This window comes from Bombus pyrosoma, unplaced genomic scaffold (assembly GCF_014825855.1).
Source record: "Bombus pyrosoma isolate SC7728 unplaced genomic scaffold, ASM1482585v1 HiC_scaffold_4727, whole genome shotgun sequence".
Taxonomy (NCBI): Eukaryota; Metazoa; Arthropoda; class Insecta; order Hymenoptera; family Apidae; genus Bombus; species Bombus pyrosoma.
In genome coordinates, this window is record NW_025219987.1 from 361,041 (window position 1) to 362,196 (window position 1,156).

Below are 1,156 nucleotides of genomic sequence, written 5' to 3' on the forward strand. Positions count from 1 at the left end.
TGGCGTTATGTAGTATTACGATATAACGTATAACGTAATGTAGTATTACGTTAAAACGTATAACGATATATAGTATTACGTTATAACGTATAACGATATGTAGCATTACGTTATCACGTATAACGACATGTAGCATTACGTTATAACGTATAACTTTATGTAGATATATGTTATATCGTATGGCGTAATGTAGTATTACAATATAACATATATCGTTATTTAACATTACGTTATAACGCATAACGTTATGTAGATATATGTTATAATGTTTAACGTTATGTAGCATTACGTTATAACGAATGACGTTATATAGTATTACGTTATAACGTATAACGTTATATGGTATTAAGATGTAACGTATAACGATATGTAGCATTGCGTTATAACGTATAACGTTATGTAGATATATGTTATAACGTAAAACTTTATGTAGCATCACGTTATGATGTATAACGTTATGTAGATATATGTTATAACGTATAACGTTATATAGTGTTACGATACAACGTATAACGTTATGTAGTATTACGTTATAACATATAACGATATGTAGTACTACGATATAACGTATAACGTTATATAGTATTACGTTATAACGCATAACGTTATGTAGCATTACGTTATAACGTATAACGTTATATAGTATTACGTTATAATGTATAACGTTATGTGATATTACGCTGTAACGTATAACGTTATGTAGTATTACGATATAACGTATAACGTTATGTAGCATTAGTTTATAACGTATAACGTTATGCAGATATATGTTATAACGTACGGCGTTACGTAGTATTACGATATAACGTATAACGTTATATAGTGTTACGATACAACGTATAACGTTATGTAGTATTACATTATAACATATAACGATATGTAGTATTACGATACAACGTATAACGTTATGTAGTATTACGTTATAACATACAACGATATGTAGTATTACGATATAAAGTATAACGTTATATAGTGTTACGATACAACGTATAACGTTATGTAGTATTACGTTATAACATATAACGATATGTAGTATTACGATACAACGTATAACGTTATGTAGTATTACGTTATAACATATAACGATATGTAGTCTTACGATATAACGTATAACGTTATGTAGTATTACGTTATAACGTATAATGTTACGTATTAT